Below are 20,676 nucleotides of genomic sequence, written 5' to 3'. Positions count from 1 at the left end.
CACGTGCCCGTTCATTTTCCTCTTTGCCACGAAAGCAATTTTTAGCTCCGGAAAGCCAATTTACTGCAAAGCCTCAGAACACATCCCGTGATGAGCGCGAGTGCGTGATGTGTGCACGGTGGTGAGCGCCCTTTCCGAGCCGTGTGAAACAGTGGCGCTGAGAGACAAACACGCCGGAAAAACATTCTCTACGCTCATAAAGCATGCAGAATGTTCAACTGACATACGGCTACACAAACGCGGCACAGTACAAGCTCTGCAAGACTGGCATGTGACATGCGATGACTTGGTATTAGTATCGTCGGTACAGTCCTTTGTTCAGCCCAAGGCTCCTGGGAGATTCATTCATTCCCTTGCAAGTGAGATACGGGCTCCGTTATCTCACACGGACGGTTAATAACTTGGCAAATGATTTTTAGTACGAGGCAATTCGACTCCGGCGCCCACATTCACACACGGGACGTCGCAGAGACTGGCGGCAGGGCGCTCCATCGCACAGGCCGTGTGGGTTGATGATGACGGGGAGCGTACAAGTACAGTACAACAATAGACTCTACTGCACTGCCCTCCGCTACGCGCGGCGGCACCTCCCGCGACCGTTGCCATCCGACGCTGCGACGGCTCAGCGGAGGGGGAACGGCAGCGGGCGTGGGCCGCACGGCGGCGCGACTACGCTCATCCTCGATCGCCGGACTGAACGGAACGTCACAGCGACGGCGGCGGGGCCACCCTCGTCGGCGGCTCCGAGCGAGCGTCACGCGCGCAGGCAGCGGGGAGGCCCGTCTCGACCACTCTCCCTCCCTTATTGCCGTGTGGGAGACACTGGGAAAATACTCGAGTGCACGGTAGATAAGAAGTTTTGAGATATCAAAACAACGAATGTGGAAACCAATATATGCAGAGTACAATCCTGGAACGTTGCTGAACATTGGGTGCCGAGAATCGGATGCGATTAGTTTATCGGTTGTAGTCTCACGATCCCAGCTCGGTGACTTACCCCGGTGTGGGGCTGATTTAGGAGAAGCTACGCGGAGCGGGGATTTGAAATTCGTCGAAGCACTGCCCTGGCAGGGGGTGATGGGAGGAGGGTGGTGGGTGTGAAGGAGGCTGTGGGAGGAGAGGGCAGGAGGAAGCCACCGGCGTTGCCGCGTGGACCACATCATCGGGGCCCTCCTGCTGCTGCGTCTCCGCAGCGACGAGCAGGAATGAGACCAGAACCTTGCTTGGGACGTTCCTGCAACGGCTCCGCACGGCTCAGCTCCCAGTGGACTTCTTGGGCTTGGCCCTCCCCTCAAACTTCCCCGCCCCCACTACATTGCCCAGAGCAATTTACTGTGTTTGCTTTATATTTTCACCCACGGTTAATGCACTCGATGTTTAAGTTTAGGCTATCCAGAGCTGAAATCTTATTTTCTAGCACGGATTTCTGTTCAACCGTACATATTTTTGTAACCATTAAAGGCCAGCGCCGTCAATAAGGGCGCAGACGTCCCTTGTGCCTCTCCAGCGGCGTGGCGACTGGAGAGGAAGTGGAGGCCGGTGAGGCCCGGCGTGGGTGTGTGGCACCTCGCCAGCGGTGCCACTCAAGAGAGTCTCACCGAGTCTCAACTCTTTTTCAGGAGGGTCCTGCTAAGTTTTCACAGTAGGGGGCGATGTTACTGCTGTGTGCGATCCCTATTGAGTAATTTGTAGTTATTTGTTCAGCGATGGGATGTTTTGGCCAATACCGAATTTTTTTTTTAGCTCTGGGAGGAAAATAGAAAATCTAGAGAGAACCCTTGCAGAACGGGGGGAGAAATACACAAACTCACAGACACACAAACTCACAAACACACAAACTCACAAACTCCACACTGAAAGGCGCCCGAGTCTGAAATGGAACCCAAGGCCTTGCTGCGTGGCACGAGCGTTGACGACGGCGCTGCCACCTTTTGCCGCCCAGAGGCGAAGACTGTGTAGGGGCGGTGTTACGATGAGAAACATCACGGTTTTATTTCAGGAATGTTACAGTCAGCAGACGTGTCTACATTTTTAAATAGATTCTGACCCAGACTTGGTCACTGCATTCTAACTCCACCGCTTCACAGGGAGAGAGACGCAGGGTCTCTGATGAACAGGGAGAGACGCAGGGTCTCTGGTGAACAGGGAGAGAGCCACAGGGTCTCTGGTGAACAGGGAGAGAGACGCAGGGTCTCTGGTGAACAGGGAGAGACGCAGGGTCTCTGATGAACAGGGAGAGAGACGCAGGGTCTCTGGTGAACAGGGAGAGACGCAGGGTCTCTGATGAACAGGGAGAGACGCAGGGTCTCTGGTGAACAGGGAGAGAGCCGCAGGGTCTCTGGTGAACAGGGAGAGATGCAGGGTCTCTGGTGAACAGGGAGAGATGCAGGGTCTCTGATGAACAGAGAGAGACGCAGGGTCTCTGGTGAACAGGGAGAGACGCAGGGTCTCTGATGAAGAGGGAGAGACGCAGGGTCTCTGGTGAACAGGGAGAGAGCCACAGGGTCTCTGGTGAACAGGGAGAGAGACGCAGGGTCTCTGGTGAACAGGGAGATTGACGCAGGGTCTCTGGTGAACAGGGAGAGAGACGCAGGGTCTCTGGTGAACAGGGAGAGAGACGCAGGGTCTCTGGTGAACAGGGAGAGAGAAACAGGGTCTCTGATGAACAGGGAGAGAGACGCAGGTTCTTTAGTGAACAGGGAGAGAGACGCAGGGTCTCTGGTTAACAGGGAGAGACGCAGGGTCTCTAGTGAACAGGGAGATTGACGCAGGGTCTCTGGTGAACAGGGAGAGAGACGCAGGGTCTCTAGTGAACAGGGAGAGAGACGCAGGGTCTCTGGTGAACAGGGAGAGAGACGCAGGGTCTCTAGTGAACAGGGAGAGAGACGCAGGGTCTCTGGTGAACAGGGAGGGCCACACGCTGCTGCTGGTGTGCGTGGGGAGCGGTGGTGCAGCCGCTAGCGCTCCGCTCTCTGAACCCGGCAGCCAAAGTTCAATTCCCGCTCAAAACCAACACCAGTGACGATTATCTGAATAGGTCCTGGGCCTCCCCTAGGTCAACTCAGCCTCACATGAGCACCTGGTACGGTGTGTAAACATCGCCACTGGGGAGATGAAGGAAGCCGGTCGTGCATGGTGTTGGCCATCCACTGCCTCGTGTGCCATACCAGCCTTCACGGGTGCTTGCTAACAGCACTTGCCCCCAAAACGTCTGTTACGATTGTGTAGGGGGAATCTTTGTCTTAGTGTTCTGGACGGCCACTTACACCGCAGTCACCACACACTCCACTTGGCTGCCACTGCAGTGAGCAGCACGGTGGGGTGCGGAGTGGCACTCGGAGCGTGCACACAACTCACCACCACCGCCCCTTAGCTACAAACTCACCACTACCACCCCTTATCTACAGACTCCTCACTGGTGCAAAATAAATATGTAGACAATAGAGGCCTCTTTCCATTTAAAGCGTTCGTGACTGCAGGGATTCATCTTCTGGGTTCTTTCGGTAAAGTCTGTTATTATTATATCTCCATTTCTACGTGACGTTACCGAAAGAACCCAGAAGCAACAATAGAGGCCTCCTTCACATGCCCATCCCGCCACATAAAAAATTATATTTGATAATTATTTTATACACAATTCCATCAGCCATACAGCTTTCTAGGAGTGCATAATCTCATGAGTAATGATTCAGTACAAACAAATTCGGGGTGAGTTTCTACATTCAGTGTCTCATCTCGCAAACTCAGGTTTTCTTGCCCCATTGCTGACTAACTGCCAAATATTTATAGTCAAGGGCCCCGCTTCGTCAGATGTGGGTCCTTGTTTTATAAAAAAAATACGCACCACAGAATAATCATCCACATCACCGTGGGGAATACCATAATAAACAATACAATAAGCAGAATAAATATGCCTCGTTCACACGTCTGTCCCTCTAAAAAATAATAAAAGTACTCCGTGGCTGATAGGATGTGTACAAAATACACGTTATTTTTTTACGAACTCTGATCAAAACAATGCCAAGCACGCAGGTAAGTGGAGAGCGGGTGGCTGGCGTGACACCTCACAGGGTTAATGAATAAAGAGAAGCTCCATGCCCTTTGATCATCAACAATCCGGCATTGCACCTCAGCGGTTCCTTCCTGCAGGCACGCTGACCGTACACGATGGGACCTCTACAGCCAGCCAAAAACATCTTGGGTTAGACCTTGCCTTCGTCGGCCATCTTGAGCCAATTGTGGAAATTCCATATTCCCATGGCAGGGGCCGCCCATCTGCACAGATGACCTCGGAGGAATGATTGGCCGAGCCAATGTAGAGAAGGGTTTGAATTCGCAAGACAACGTGGGAAATAAATAGATTACTAAAGACACATGGAGAAGTCAACAGTGGTTGTCCTGTAGGCACTCATCCCCGTCATGGGCATTTCCACCACTGGCTCAGAGCTATAAACGGATGAGTGCCACCTCAATACTCATTGAGCAGGAAATCACTTTAACTTGACTAGAGACACATGATTAAGAGCCGAATGGCTCACAAGGCTATACCAAATAAATAAAATTGAAATAAAAATTAATATGCACTCATATTGACAAATGGGGAAAAGATTAACACATGAGAAATATTGCATTTTCAGGACAAAACAAGGCAAGTGGAATGCAGGCAAGGCATCCGCACTGGGCCGCGTCGAGAGCTCGCTGCTGCTGCTGCTTATTTGAATGAAAATGTTCACGATATTCGCGGCTGCTGAGCGCTGATCCACGAAGTCTGTACAGTGAATGAAGAGATAGTCTGTGAATTTCACGGAGAGCCAAGATAAGACGCGTGGGTAATATGCCAGCTCCAGTGAGCGGGCTCGGCACGAGGTGACGCTCGTCGCTCACCCGTGCGACTTGTAACAACACACTTGTTCCGCTTGGTTAAAGGGCATCTGTGGGTAACACCGCTGGATTTGCGTTGCCTCTCGCCACAACGCACGGTGCGGGGGGGGGACGCTGATAAACCCACCCACGCATGCCGCTGCTGCCGCTACCGCATGGCGTGGGAACACCACCACCGGCACCGGAGAACCGAGTACAAAATAAGTGGCAGCCTTTTTATCGTCAGCTCATTAGCACCCAGGGTTACTGGGCTCCACCGCTGGGTAATAATTATTGCTCAACCTTCAGGCGCATGGCTCTCACTCGAGGCTTCTCAAGGCCGGTCTCACGCAATAGCAACACGCGCCTGCGCTCTCTCCGCCATGCCGCCATGAACACACAGGGCGAGTGCGTTCATCGCAACGACGACAACGACACTGCCAAGACTGTCAAACACCCACTCCTCCTCCCCAACCGAGATATCTCACTATACAACAAAAATGAACACTTTCATTTATTGGTGCGTGTACTAAAAGGAAAATATGAAATTTTACATTATGGTTCATAATGTATTGAACTAGATGAGAGAGCACTTCTGTTATCTCAATGGAAAGGGGAAATATTCTGGAATTGCTAAATGTTGATAATAATTTAATCGACTGAACGGTATCACCGATGGTAAAAAATAATACTTTTGCACCGGAACTGGAATACATTTTTGTTAAACTCTTTGTCTGCTATATATAATTTGCGGTTGACGCAATAGGACAAGCTCACGATGGCCCACGCTGGCCAGCACCTCCACATGGTCGGTGACGGCCGCCCTTCAGGGAAGTCGGCACGGGCGGTTCCGTAGCGGCGAGCGCGCCGGCCCGTGGGTTGCCGCCCTGGCGTTGGGCCCGGCAGTTCTCTCGGTGCCACCTCCATGAGCACACCGGCACCGACAACTCACGGCACTCGCAGTGCTTGAGAGCGCGCGCCCGTTGTTTTGCAAACACGAGCAGATGGTAACTCTCACACTTCACGGAAGGGAATCCACAGTCCACCAATCGTGCCCTCTCTCGGTTTGCATGCAGACGACACAGCAGTATGATTTAACAATCTGGAATGAATCACCCTACATTCAATTACAGCTCAACCAAAATTGATTTCATTAAAATTCACTAATTTACACGCAAATTTGATTACAGAGCTCTTTGAATTACATTTTTAAAACCGTTCAAGTGAAAAGTGTTTTCATTTCATGGGACCTCCTTTGCCAGTACCAAAATATGAGAATAGGGTTTCCCCTTTGTTCTAGCAACAAAAAAAGCCACACCAAGTCTCAAGACTCTTTTTCAGGAGGGTCCTGCGTTGCAGTGTTTGGACGACGCAAGTCGTATTGAACGTGTTTAGCTATGGGAGGTAACCCATCGACGCAGGACAGGGGGAGTGCCAAACGCAAATTCTGCACGGAGGCACCCGAGTCGGGGAGCGACCCTCGGCGCTCCTCGGCCAGCGAGCAGCTCCCACCGCCACGGCGCCCGTGTGGGCCATGCGGCGATAGAAACCCACGCGCCACCAGACACGCCGCGGCCGCAAGAGGTTCACGCCGACCGTGCGCTTGTCGACATAGAGTAGCGGAGAAGGATTACGCACGAAAGCCTGGCCACGGTGCCTCCGCTGTACGACTGTTCATTGTAAACACCGGGGCGTGTGGACCAACACCGCATCCCCCACACCTTCTAGTAGAGGGTTTTGTGGTCGCATTTTCTCCCTACGGCAGAACATTTTAACGATAAAGCCGCCAGAGCCGACGGTGCTGGCTTCCTGAAGCTACGGCTGCGAGCCTCGGCACATCAACACCGCCGTCCTCGGCCCACGCAAGGCCGCGAGAGCTGCTTTGTAAAACCTCGCACAATCCCCCACCCGCAAGGCACAAATCCCCACGAGTGATATTACTGGCGACTTTCTAAATCCCGGAGGCACTGCACAGCACAGGGAAATCCGAAGGCACACGATTGCAGCGAGATTCTGCAATTACTCGTGATGTATAGCAGCGGCAGCGGCAGACGCCGGGTTTCATTAGCGTAACGGCATGGCCGGGCTCAACGACTAATACGTCAGCGGCAAGAGAGGTGAGTGGGAAAACTATCGTGGGTGTTTGTTTTAAATAATACGTTTTAAAACGGTTATAACAGGTCCAAGTACACAGGATAGCGAGTACTCACTGGTGGTCCCCAAGTCAGTTTGTAATTCCAAATTCTCATGCTGGGGACCAGTCCAAACATAATGTAATCGACGCTGGTCGGCCTCCCACAAATATTATAAATCGTAGCTGGTATTGGCCGTGAGCGGGAATCGAACTCAGGTCGCCAGGTTCATAGCGCGGCTCGCTAACCACTGCACCACTGCTCACCCCCAGGGGGAGAGTTCCTACTGCATCAGACGCGATACCGCATCGGCTACGGGAGGTCCCAACGCTCTTCACGATCACCGTCGCCGCCACCGCCGGAACAGCACGAGGCCAGGTGGTTCGAAGCGACTCATCACGCTGACTGCGACCCGGCCCAGAGTCTCCCAAGCGGGAGAGAAGCCACCTACTGGGCTATCACCGGTGACACGCGGCCTCCTGTGTCATCTGCGCCGGCCCCCCCGACTCTCGCCACTGCAATCGCCGCACCCGCCCGGCATAATCCGCGAATGGACGCTTAACGCCAACGCGGAGTTAAATAAATAACTATCCGCGAGCAGTAATAAATGGTGCTTGCACACGTACATAATGAAGGCTTCCTGTATTTTTCCCTGCCACCCACACATTCCACAAACACAAAAGTGCACAATGCAGAACACCGCCCCCCTCATTTCCGTTACCCAACTCCGCTCCTTTTCATGACCACCGTGCCCAGCCTTGGTTTTGAATTCGCCGTTCGCCACCCCAGCGCGACCAATAGTGGGGGGGGGTGGGGGGGGAACAAAAACCGCGCGCCGAGACGTGTCCAGCGGCGCCAGTGCCCCCCGCGCGCCGACCCCGTGGCTCGCCGTGAGTGGCGAAGGAAAGGGCAGAGAGCGATTGCCGTGCTCGGCGGGTTCGGGGTGACGAGGGTGACCGGCACGCCCGGGGTGTTGGCGTGTTCGGCACGTTCAAGATGTTCGCTGGAGACCAGGAAAAGCTCGTTGAAGCGAAGGGGCCGCGAGTGCCAAGAGGGCGGCTTTCATTGCAGGCCCTCCCTAAACATTCCTCAGACCACGTGGTGCTGCTACCTTACAGACCGACACTATTCAGGATCGCTGCCATGGTAATGAAGCAGCGCAAGGGTCGGTCATTGTCCGGCCGTGTACACGGCGGTGTGCTCGAACCCAATTGGCGTGCGACGGCACCGCACGCCGCTGAGCGTGGACTTTGCGGTGAAATCACGGTGAAGTGGCAGTTTGCTTCCACGCCTGTAACCGGACGGCGTTCGCGAGGGTTCGCGTTGTCGCGCTGGAGGTTGGTCTGCGCCCCCACGGCACAAGCGTGCTGTCTTTAGGGAGCGCTCGCAACGCATGGACGACCGGAAAATGGAATGAAAGATTTCTGCATGATTCTTGTGTTTGAAATGTGTGCGTATCGCGTCGGCAGCAGCAGCAGCAGGATCGCAGCCAGCAGCTAGCAAAGGACATATTTGTATGAATATTTGTGAGTGGCCTTAATTTGAACATCTTTCATGCAGAATAACACACCAATTGCATGCAGATTTATGCAAATGGTATGCAAATGTGATTCTTGCCCAAATTTTTTATGAAGATCATTAAATACAAAATGGGTAAATATAATCAATGCTATGATTGCAACAAATAACTGATGCCACTGTCAGTGGTAGTCACAAAACAATACATATTCAACTGCATTTTCAAGTGGCTTTAACATTCTATGAATAAGACCCTCGAACGTGCTAGTTCCTGTTCACCTCCTACCAATTGTCACCACCCTCTGACCCTTTTAGGGCACGACCCATCGGATTACCGCCTGCAAAATGTTCTGCCATTTTATTTTATTTTATACAAAGACATTCGTTACGTGCTTTGTGGGCACATTCCAAGTTTAAATCCCACCTCGTCTATCGCTGGGCCGTCACTGGCCTGGAGGTGCGGGGATAAACAACACGGGGGGGGCGGGGGGGGGTGGGGGGGGGAGACGTGCGGGGGAGAGCGGTGCCGTGGCTCTGTGCCTCGCCGGGCCTCGCCATTCCTGCCCAGGGGAATGACCGCATCGGCCGCCCTCTCCTCAAGGCGTGGCTAAAAAAAACACCGGCACTGCAAGAGAACCCAGCCAGACAAATATTTGTTTAAGCAATCTCCGCAATTGGCCACGAGCAAATACATCCAGACTCAGGCTTCTACCGAAGGCCGGCGGCAGAGGCCGTGAAGGCCGCGCGCGACGGTGGGCGACTCGCTGGGGCCCTTGCGGGCGGAGGCGCGCAGAGGGCACTCCGGGAGACGCCGCGGAGCCTGCGGTCGGCTCACATTCATGAATAGCGAAGCATTCCTCACATTTCCCAGTACGCCTTGAGATAAGTAACTTGTGTTTGCTCTGCACTCTCACAGCCGAGGCTGCCTCAAGCGGTGTTTTTGTGCACAATGATGTGTTTGATAACCGTGAGAAAGTAAACAGCTTCCTCTCTCCGGAATTCAAAACACTCAGTTATGCAGATTGGTGCAGCAAAGTCCTCCGAAGCTTCAAGTTGAATCAAATCAACGTAACAAATGCACGTGACAATAAACGTTGCCACCTCAACTTAGTGCGAAACAAAAGGGGTGCGTCACAACAGAGGCACGGCCGCTGCCGTGACAGCCTCGCTGACGTACCGAGCCCCTTCTCCTCCTCCTCCTCCTCGTCACCTTCGCCTCCTACAACACACGTGTGGACTTACGAGCGGGGCCCTGCGCTCATTCCCACAGCTGATCTTTGGACCGCCTCCGCTCGCTGGGCCGGGTTCTCTGCGTGTCCCTGTGATGGCTCTCACGTGACACCCGCACGGGAGGGAAGCCCCGAGCAGCGCTTCCGTCCCGACCGTGAGGAGTCCGCCACCTGGCTTGTGACACCAACCACTAACGAGTTCGCATGCAAAACATCACACGTGCTTGTGCTACGACTGATCACAGGCACGCCGCGGAGAAGCAACGCTTTGCACACATTTCTAATGGGGTAAACATACATCACGCAAGACAGGGAAAAAAAGTGTAAAAGGAAAAAAACCACAGGGCTTTATGTTTAAATAGAAATTAAGACCGAGTCACAGGGCACTGTGACTGTTTGCAGTCACGATAGCTTCAAATCAAGATTGAACCGCCTCTACGGGGAGGATTTCCACACAACTCGGACATGACTTCAACCGAGGAGATGGATGCAAAATTTTGCAATCTTTGGAAGGACGTTGATCAACCAGGTAAAGTGTCAACTGTTGTGTTGGCCGACTCTCTGAGTCGCATTACATTTCTAAATTTAGCTAAGTTTTTTCTCTCGACCACCTTGTTCCCTCTTTGAATTTCACCCCCACCCTCTCGCCCGTTACAGCAGCCCCTCCCCCTCTCCTCGGATCTACACAATGCCCCGTCACAGCGGCTTGTTTCTCTCTCTCACCTGAAGACGGTTGCTTGTTGTTGTGATAGAAACGTCGTGAACTATTATTTATTTTTCTATCTACGTCACTTTACCGAAAGACCCACAGAGGATGAATTCCTGCAGTCACGAAAGCTGCAAATCAAGATTGCTTGTTTTAGTTTCCGCGAAGGAACAGGAATGATGGCCATGAACCAAACCAAACAAGGCAATGGCATTGTGGGATGTACGATGGCAAAACTCAAATAAATCCACAAACTATTATAGCCGCATGCAACAATTAAAAAGTGTTAAATATTTGTAATACCCAGGCGTTCAGGACAGATGAGGCTTGATCATCGCACACCTCGCGGCCAGGCCACAGAGAGTCGCCTGGGGTGGTGGTGGAGCATGCGATCCAACACCACCACCACGACCACCACCATACGCAGAGTCCCTTAGGGTGGGGATCCACGCGGCGTGGATTGGACCGAGGGTCGCCGAGGTGCGACGCGTGGGCCCCCGGTGTCCTCGTATCGATCGCTGTACCTGGGTCACTGTGCTGCCTGGCAACGGATGTTTATCATCAACCGTGACGACAAATATGCCGCCACCGCACGCCAGGCAAAATCACCCCGTAGGTTCAGTTTAAATGACCCAGACAACACCACGCGTCGCATTCTTTAAAGGGAATTCACAACCGTAATTCAACTCAGAACCGTTCCAATTGCGCCGTCACCTTCGGCAATTGCGCTGTGGCTGTGCTTCGTCACTCTGCCAGTCTGGCTTCGAATCGTAACACGGCAAGAATGAGTCAACAGTCGAACAGGTGAACCAAGCGAGCAGAGACATCGCCTGCAGTGTCAAGAGATGGCCGTTTGTGCCATGAGTGATGTCTGTCACTGCTCGGGTTAGAAAGAAGCTTCTGGCCTGGGTGATCGACGTTTGGGCAGTAACCAGAACAGAAGATTACCTAAAGCTGGGTTGTAGAATACTGCCAGAGTGAACCCTGAAGGACGAGTCAAGCCTGCGACACACGTCAGCGTATACGAGGCGTGGAGGCGTGATGCGTCTTGATCACGAGACACTGAATAACCGTCTGGGTGGCGGACGGTAACAAAGTGCAAGAGTCGTAATGAAAGAGAGCGTGTTAATATCAAACCAGAATGCGTCACTCAGCCCATCAACATCCCTCCTGGGTCAATAAAATAAGTACCACTCTGTAGTTAGTCAGAAGTGGGTGTATGCTATGGTAGGAATGGCCCTCTCCATAGCAATGTGGAATTTTGATCACTGGGGCCCAGGGCCAACAAGAGAGGTGAGCTCTGCCGAACACCCCGGCTGGAACAGTGGGACACTTAGTTATGCAAAGCATGCTAAGACTCCTGCTCATCAACATATACATTATATATAATTTAATAAAAATACGCATGATTTCCCCGAACCAATAAACTTAATTTCTCTTGCAATAACATTTTTCTCAAAAATGCAAAACTCTCAGAATATCTCCAAACAGTGCGGTTGCCTACGCACGGTGTGAAAGAAGTTCAACATACATACAGACTCTGCAGCATCATCCACAGGTTCATCATCCACATCGCGGCCACCAAACAGGCAGTGGTGGAAGTAGCAGTGGTGGCAATGACGCTCGGTCACTCAGGGTGGAGGTAGGCTGCAGTTTACGTCATCCCCAGCGTGGATGCTGGGGATGTGGGGATGTGGGGACATGGGGAAGTGAGGGCGTGGGGATCGCTTCTGTCGGTGTGTGCCGCTACCGTCACACGTTCCAGTTGCCTCCCTCACTGAGGGCATCGCCAACAGCGTGGAGCCGACGGCCATCACTAGGAGCCCTGGCGCTCGGCTTCAAGGTGAGCGCTCACTGCAGTTAGAATAACCGTGGTCTTCGGGCTACGGTTGGATTACGCTACGAGCTAAGGATAGGGTCTGAGTACCACTTTGTGGGGAAGTTAACAGTGGTTGCCCTATTGATAGACTTCCCCATGCCACAGGAATGTGGAATTTCCACTACTGGGTCAGGACTGGAAAACGGAGATGAGCACAACTTCAATGTTTATTTGACCAGAAAATCTCGCTTACTTTTTTAAAGGTTATGGTTAGTAATTGGTTAAGGTAAAAATTAGGTTGGTGTTAGGTTTGGGGCCAGGGGTTAGGTTACGGTCAGGTTATAGCATAAGTAAAGGTTATATTAGTTTGCCATTAGGTTCAGGTAAGTTCGAGTTCAGGTTCGAGTTAGGTTGATGCCATTGATCGTGTCGGGGTCAGGGGGCTTATGGATTGTTTTGTCCTCATTCACCATCGCCGCTGCCGTCGTCGTCATGTCAATGTCTCTCCACTGCTAGATGAAGGCCTCTCTACACTGTTGCCATCTCTCATGGTACATAAGAGATATGCTGACGGCTCGCGTTGTAAGCGACTTGACAGCAAGCGATAACAAGTGACTTGTGCAGTGTAATAGCGTCGGCTGGTGCCCAGCAGCGGCAACTGCGGTGGACAAGCAGTACACACGCCGGTGAGCATATACACGGCTGTGTGTCGGCGGGGCGGAGGAACTGGGGCAAGGGTCAAGGAAGACCCCATCTGGAAGCCCCTGGAACCTGCTAGTGGGTTCGAGAAGGAAGGCACGGCCAGAGCGGAGCCAGGCCGCGGAGGGTAACATAAACGGAGCTGAGAGCGGGAGCTCAGGGCTGCCGGTTCTGGGAGTGGACTCGTCTCGTCGTGGCTGTCGTCTCGCTGCCTTCGTCGCTAGATACTGCGCGGCCGGAGAGTTGTTGGCTGTCTCGGCCAGCGCCGTCAGTGTTACACGGTCAGGATTGTCGGTCAGCACCATCAGTGTTACACGGTCAGGGTTGTGTTTAGGCTAAGCTAGACGACCAAGGAGAGTGTATGGGCAAACCTGTGAAGTGTGAAGGTGTTGAATAAAGAAGGTGCCTCCTGGAAACCCTTGTCTCCGAATCGCTGACACGACACGTGTAGTGAGTTCAACGGAGTCGCAAACGTACTCTTTGGAGGCAACACATTTATTAATACCAACACACGGGGTAACTGCCCCTTAACAAGATAACAACCTATGGTGCTGGACCACTAGGCTAACTACACTAATTACACCATAACTAGCTACAACAGACCGGACCCCAGCTTGGGTCCCAGTCCACTTGTTGGTGACTCTTGTAGAACGTAGAACATAGAACGTAGGTTTCTTCCGGATGAACAACAGCAGCCGGTCCCTCTTGGGGACCCGGCTTATATCCTCTGTGGCGTCGCTGACCCCGCTCTTAGCCACGACCACCTTCTAGAATCCTCGAGCAGGATATCGACCCTGACACGTGACCACCCCTAGCCCCCACTTGGGGACCCTGTGTAGACTCAACTGGTCATGTGTCCACTGGGGTCAACCAGAGTGTCACTACATCGCACGCTGTGCCTTGCTAGGGCCGGCATTACACAGTGACATCCGCGATGTCACTACACACGTATAAAAATTATCAACATTTGCAGCCAAATGACAATTATAATGAATGAACAATGATCAGCATTAAGCCAAATGCAAATCTTAAGTAATATTGTTTTGCATAACACGAATCTCTCTTGAGATACGTTGGAATGAAGATTGCAGAGAGGGCATCTGAGAGTGCAGGCATATCGTTTGTAAAGGTCCAAGAGGACACTGGCCTATACTAAACCACGAAGCCAAACTATGATTTTCATTCAAATGCACGTGCACTTTGTTTAGCTTTGCGAAAGCCAGAGCAGCCTGCCTCCAGTGGTGCGCTGTCGGTGCTCATCATAGCACAGCGACACGAGCTACGTGCCAGGTTTCCTGGCACGCCGGTGACGTAACGCAATGCCATCAGCAGTAGCCCGGGATGCAGCGGCGCTATGAGCAAAGACAACCGTGGCCTTCCGTGCCCGGGCGAGGCGTCTCCCTGCTCAAATGAGCAATCAAGCGGCCCGTCCTTGGCTTCCTCATGTGGCTGATGTTGATGTCGAGCAGCAGCTGTAATTTTACATCAAGGCGGTCGAGCCAAATGATTGCTTAAGAAGTAGTGGAGTGGTGCATCGCCACTGTGATGGTGGTGATGATGCCATCTCCCCTGTGTTTACGAATCGTTACACGTCCCGTGGTTCTGCTCTGGGTGGCGACCAGAGTCTCCGCACACTATCCGGGAGTTTTTAACGCTCCATTTGCGCACCATCATCAAGTATCCACATTTCTATGGTAGGGCCCAGTCTTCCTCGAGGACAAGCACTGTTGGCTTCTGACAGAGTGCACTTGTTTTATGAAATGGGAGGGCTGATGGGATGCCTTGACGCCATGTCACAGCGGGGGGCTGTGAAACGGCGACTCTACACTCAACATAAATCGCCCCACGGTACGAGTAGCCGACGCTCTCCAAAGCTGCCGTGGTCATAGTAAACAGAGCAGCCAGAATCGCACCGCCACAGAAAATAAACACGCAATGACAAAAAGAAATTCATAGAATTTCGACACGATGCTTCAATTCAGCGTGCACGCATGTGTACATGCTGCATCATCAACACGCTCACTCCAAATGCACGCGACAATGCACGAAACAATAGGGCTATCCACACGGGAAAACTTACAACGCATGACATCTGCCGATTTTGTTAGATTCTCCACCGTATAGCAAAACACAACATAACTTGGATTATAAAACATGTGGTTTAGTGTCGATCTACTATCGATAACATTCAGTGTGATGTAAATATTAATTGATCAAAACCTATAATTTACGCTCAAGATACATTGTGTAGGATTGTAGATTTAAGAACATATCTTTTTCACAATTTGTTTAAGGTTTGTCTTATTTCTATCAACACATGTATGGAGTAAAGAGAGAATGTATCTATGGATCTACATGCACCCCAAGCGGAAAAATGTGCCTTCATAACAAAATGTTTGTGACCCTCAATCACAGGAACTCTTCACACCATGCAAGGGCTGAGTCACTGTGTGTCTCGCTGGCACGCCGAGTCACTATCCGTCCGGCGGAACAAAGTCTGTCGGACTAAACGGAACGCATGCCCGCACACCGCAACGTAAACCGGCGCATTTGCCTACTGTGCCGCGCGCATTCGTGATGGAGCACAACAATCGGACAACGCTCCTTTCAGACATAACCACAACAACGCATCTCTACGCAATGAACTCTTCTCTGTGACTTAAACTGGAAGTGGCCAGCAAGACCAGCCTAGCTGCAACTAATGCTCCGATTTCTCCTTCCGAATACTAATTCCAATCCCGGACCCGCTCTCCCAGATCTTAGGAGGGCCAGATAAACCTCCACTTTCTGGCCTAATGCAGTAAGCGTTCTCCACAGGAATGTGTGAGGTCAACCGCGTGACCCCTGTGTGTGTGTGTGCGTGTCGCTGCGTTAGACGCTATCGGTCCACCGAAAACAATCCTGGAGTGCCCAATAGAACACTGACAAACGCTTCCACAAACACACGGCAGTTACAAAGCAAACTACCACAATACGGAAAGTGATTGGATAAACATCAATAACAATATTTACACTTTTGGTGGAAGGCTGACTAATGTACTCCTCCACTAGACAAGTGTGACAACGGGAGAGGGACGGCAGGGCCGATGCAATTATAAATGTGGAAGAATCTCCGTGAACTCAGCAGTCGCTGATAATTACATCAATTTAAAACACCCACTCTGCACACGCAGCAAAGTCTGCGAAACGCGTGCACGACCTCGCATCGCCGAGAGAACGTGGCCTCAACTTTGATGAATCCAGAGCAGTGCTGCTGGCGAAGCTTCAGAATGCAAATTGGCTCAAGTTCACTCTTCTTCTCCCTCGCAGCACAACGACGGGATCACGTGTGAGATGTACAGCCTGAACACCTTTCAACGCTACAACATAGGGCCATAACAGAAGCCCTCTGTGGCTCTACATTTACCACGTGTGGCAATGTGAACCACTCACGCTTTGCCCCTCAGCCACTCTCAGCCGTGAACTCCAGTCCTTTTTACTGCCTGCCATACGCAGGTCTTCCATACTGCAGTTTTCCTGCATCCTGAGTCTTCAAATTCAATCCCCCAGCTGTGATCTCAACCCCAATCCTCACGCTCGCAGCTCTCTGCATCCGTCACTCTCTTGTTTATCTCTCAACGACTGCCGCCCTGGCAACTTAAGAGCCACCAATATTTTTCCTCTTTTATTGAGAGGACACAAACAGCAATGTTCTGTTTTGTTATCTTCAATCACAATCTTCCAACCCCCGTGTGGTCTTGCCCGCTACTAACGTCCCTGGTTTACTACAAACTCTCGCGACCGCCCCGTCCACAGCTCTCCCCACAATATCAGCCTCCTGCCTCCACGGAAATCAAAATTTAACAAAAAATTGTCAATTTGCCTCCTTCCCATATATGTCTCTTCATATAAAAATGTAGCATTTTTTACACATCACAGCAGCAACACAGCCTTCTGGCAATATACAATTTCAGCAGCATTGGTTCAGAACAAGCAAACTTTGGACTGGTTTCGACATTGTGTGTCAGCAGCTGGTAAACTGCCAAGATGTTCATGGGCAAGGGGCCTCTGTTAGATACGGGTCCTAGTTGTACTCTGTGATGGACAACGTCACCGTTAGTGTCGTGTTGAATGTTGCTGAGATATCGCACTCTCAGAAGGCCGTGCGCCTGCTGGGAGGCGTAAATAACACCTTTATCCTTCATGTGGGGGGAAAGGTATGTGAAGGGAATGTTTATTTATCTTGTTATAATCTCCGCAAGGACCCTAGTGATATTTTGTACGGAAAAACCGGACGGATGGGGCTGCATGTCAGTACAGCATTGATTCCCAGTAAGACGGCAGCTGCAGAGTGATTTGACTATCTGCTGCTGATGATGATGATAATTCGCCCTTCCTGGGCGAATGTGATTTTTTTTTTAAATGTGAATGACATCAACACATACATGACCATCCTGGCGAGCACCACGACATCTGTTGATGTCGACACGAGGTGGAAACGAACCACTACAGATGCCTCCTGCAGCAGCCGGCCTCGCGAGTTCACGGGGAAGTCTCCCCGCAAGGTGCGGCTGCCGCTGGTCGGCACACAGCGAGGGGCCAGGTGAACGCTGCTGCTGCTGCTCACACCTCGCTCTGCCACTGCATTCATTGACACTACACTCCCTGTTCCGCGCGATAAAATCTATTTCTGAATATATATTTTTTTTACCAAATAACACCGCACGCGATGTGACGGGATAAATCCAGCGATGCGCATGGCATGACTATCCCCACGATGCCTCTAAGTGTAATGACAGCCACGATATAACGGGGTGCTTCGTGACCAAGTGTTGTAATCCGCTTAATGATCATTCGTCCATCTCTACAGATCTGACGTCAAACCACGGAGGATGCGGACGCCTCGCGTACAAGTGGGGAAGCCTCTCTCTCTCCGTCTGCTGCTGTGTGTTGTTGTGTGTGTGTGTTGTTGTGTGTTGTTATGTGTGTGTTGTTATGTGTGTGTTGTTATGTGTGTTGCTGTGTCTTGCTGCTACTGTGTCTTGCTGCTGTGTGTGTGCAGAGCAGCAGGGCCCCACACAGCAGCAGCACAGCACACAGCAGCAGCACCCCACACAGCATCACACCACACAGCAGCAGCACAGCACACATCAGCAGCACACCACACAGCATCACACCACACAGCAGCAGCAGCAGGGCCCCACACAGCAGCAGCACAGCACACATCAGCAGCACACCACACAGCATCACACCACACAGCAGCAGCAGGGCCCCACACAGCAGCAGCACACCACACAGCATCACACCACACAGCAGCAGCAGGGCCCCACACAGCAGCACACCACACAGCATCACACCACACACAGCAGCACACAGCAGCAGCACGGTGAGCACTGGAAGAGTCGTGTGAAGGTGTGTACATGTGGAGCGTGTGTGTGTGTGCTGCTGTGTGTGTGTTAGTGATCTGTACTGAGCCGTGTTCTGGTCTGCTCCATGTGTGCTGCGTGTGTTATGGAGTACGTGACACGCATGTGCGGGCTGCATGGACACGGCGTGTGTGTGCACACTGTACACGGCGTGTGTGTACATTGTACACGGCGTGTGTGTGTGCACACTGTACACGGCGTGTGTGTTCACACTGTACACGGCGTGTGTGTGTGCACACGCCGTGTACAGTGGACGTATGCGCAGGGTGTGCGTGTAGATGGGCGTGGGTGTATGAGACGAGGGTACACGGGTGTGGTAGTAGTGGTGGTACCCGTGTGTGGTGGTACCCGTTGTAGTAGTGGTGGTGGTACCTGTGTGTAGTAGTGGTGGTGGTACCCGTGTGTAGTAGTGGTGGTGGTGGTATCCGTGTGTAGTAGTGGTGGTGTTACCCGTGTGTAGTAGTGGTGGTGGTGGTATCCGTGTGTGGTGGTAGTGGTGGTACCCGTGTGTAGTAGTGGTGGTGGTGGTATCCGTGTGTAGTAGTGGTGGTGTTACCCGTGTGTAGTAGTGGTGGTGGTGGTATCCGTGTGTGGTGGTAGTGGTGGTACCCGTGTGTAGTAGTGGTGGTGGTGGTACCCGTGTGTAGTAGTGGTAGTGGTACCCGTGTGTGGTAGTGGTGGTGGTACCCGTGTGTGGTAGTGGACCCGTGTGTGAGTAGTGGTGACCGCGTCTGCGACACCTGTACGCTGGAGGTTCCTGCAGTCGAACCCGGGTCCCGGTAGCAGCACGGGGCGCCTGGTCCCGCTGGTCCCCCTGGGGGCGCCTGGTCCCGCTGGTCCCCCTGGGACCGCTTTGGTCTCCCTTGGGCCCCCCGGATCTCCCTGGTCTCCCCGAGTCTCCCTGGTCTCCCCGAGTCTCCCTGGTCTCCCCGGGTCTCCCTGGTCTCCCGGAGTCTCCCTGGTCTCCCCGAGTCTCCCTGGTCTCCCCGAGTCTCCCTGGTCTCCCCGAGTCTCCCTGGTCTCCCTGGTCTCCGTCTCCCACGCCGCTGCTACTGCTGCCGCTCCTCTCTTCTCTCTCCGAACTCTGCCTCTCGCAGGGAGCGCGGGGAGGCGGCACCGCGAGCCCCTCCCCCCTCTCCCCTCCCCCTCCTCCTCGGCTCCTCCTCTCACTCGTCCACAGTCTCCTCCTCCCCTGCCTCCTCCCGCCCCTCTTTCTCAACATCCTCTCCCCTCGCTCTCCCCCCCGCCCAGCCCCGGCGCTTTCGTCCGCCACTGAGCTCCAAAGCCGGAGGGGAGTGCGGTGGATGAAGACTCGGAGCGTGCGGCACGAGAAGAATGAGATACAAAAACGGAATTGTTTCCTTGTAGTGGCCACGAGCGGCGTCGTGCGCTGTGCCTGTTGGGTTGTTTTAAAAAAAATGTTGTTTGCATTACCGGTAACCGCATGAAAAAAGCCCGCTTTTAACCGGTTTTCCGCACATAAAGAGATGTTCGGCAGGAAGTTATTTTTCCCCAATTACATTCCTTAAATAATTATCAAATAGAGAAAGTCAAGATCTATAAGTATCTTGGGGTCATCCTGGATTTAAAACTGAATTTTGAAGATCACATTGATTATATTGGTAAAAAGACAAAAATAAAAATTGGGTTTCTGTATCGACACAAGCACTGCTTCTCCCCAATGTTCCGTTTGGAATTGATAAAAGCTACCATACTGCCTCTACTTGATTACTGTGACATCGTGTATACATCAGCCCCAAGTACTGTACTGAAGAAGCTTGATTCTATCCATCACTCGGCCTTAAGATTTACATTGAACTGCCCATATAGGACTCACCACTGTGATCTCTACATTGGGTCAAACTTAACATCCCTTAATGTTCGACGGCTTGTGCACCAGATCTTATTTAATCACGATGTACTTACAAAAAAATCCGCAGACTACCTGCTTGATCTCCTCTGTTTCAAAGAACAAATTTGACCTCAGGTCTTCGCTCATTTACCAGCTTCATATTCCCTATTGCCGTACAAAAACTGGAGGAAAGGCCTTTGCTATTGATGCCCCCAGGGTCTGGAATGCTATTGCCAATAAACTGCAACTTGAATCGCTACCAATGAGATCTCTCAAAACTGCTCTAGAGGAAAATTTCGATTTAAAGCTTTCGTGACTGCAATGATTCATCTTCTTTGGTTCTTTCGGTAAAGTCACGTAGAATGAGAATAAAATAATAAATTGATAAAATAAAATAACACAATAATATTCTCACGACATTTCGGCCACAACACAAGCGGCCTTCATCAGGTGAAG

At 52.0% G+C, this 20,676-nt stretch overlaps 1 protein-coding gene and 1 long non-coding RNA gene across 3 annotated transcripts in view; one reads left to right on the top strand and one right to left on the bottom strand.

Annotated features, from left to right (window-relative positions):
* The window catches only part of LOC116942132 (inactive tyrosine-protein kinase PEAK1-like), a 53,078-nt gene extending 33,570 nt beyond the window's left edge, over positions 1-19,508 (bottom strand). The window contains exon 1 of one of the 2 annotated variants that reach the window (XM_076066749.1): positions 19,109-19,508. The gene's annotated coding sequence lies outside the window, so the exon portion shown is untranslated. Of the gene's footprint in view, positions 1-3; positions 2,402-19,108 lie in introns of those variants that run through there. The other variant, XM_076066752.1, reaches the window with a different exon arrangement.
* LOC116942171 (uncharacterized) lies at positions 17,354-20,676 on the top strand. The gene is made up of 3 exons (XR_004402765.2): positions 17,354-17,545; positions 17,813-17,855; positions 19,620-20,676. It is a non-coding gene; the product is annotated as an uncharacterized LOC116942171 (long non-coding RNA).

Source organism: Petromyzon marinus, chromosome 13, assembly GCF_048934315.1.
Source record: "Petromyzon marinus isolate PM22_M1 ecotype Great Lakes invasive population chromosome 13, UKy_Petmar_22M1.pri1.0, whole genome shotgun sequence".
NCBI classification, from domain to species: Eukaryota; Metazoa; Chordata; class Hyperoartia; order Petromyzontiformes; family Petromyzontidae; genus Petromyzon; species Petromyzon marinus.
The sequence above is the reverse complement of the archived record's forward strand: the minus strand, read 5'-3'. Positions and strand labels throughout refer to the sequence as shown.